The sequence below is a fragment of the Ovis aries genome, chromosome 14 (genome assembly GCF_016772045.2).
Source record: "Ovis aries strain OAR_USU_Benz2616 breed Rambouillet chromosome 14, ARS-UI_Ramb_v3.0, whole genome shotgun sequence".
NCBI classification, from domain to species: Eukaryota; Metazoa; Chordata; class Mammalia; order Artiodactyla; family Bovidae; genus Ovis; species Ovis aries.
Window position 1 is genome coordinate 53599440 of NC_056067.1, and position 265 is coordinate 53599704.

Genomic DNA, 265 nt, shown 5'->3' on the forward strand with positions numbered 1-265 from the left:
CAGTCAGGGCTCTGCCCCCCAGGCTGCTGCTTGAGCCCCTGGGGAGGGAGTGCTTAGGGACCCAAAGGAGGGGCACGGGGAGATTCGGTCCTGTGCCCCCACTTCCGTCCCTCCACCCACACCCGCCCAAGCTCTGCCCCCACAACCCTACCACAAAACCCCAACCCATCCTATCTCCTCTCTCCAAGCTCCACCCACCCCTGGCGGAGCCGGTGACTCCTCCCCGAAAGTCCCCAGTCCCCTTGACAGTCACCACTGCCACCCG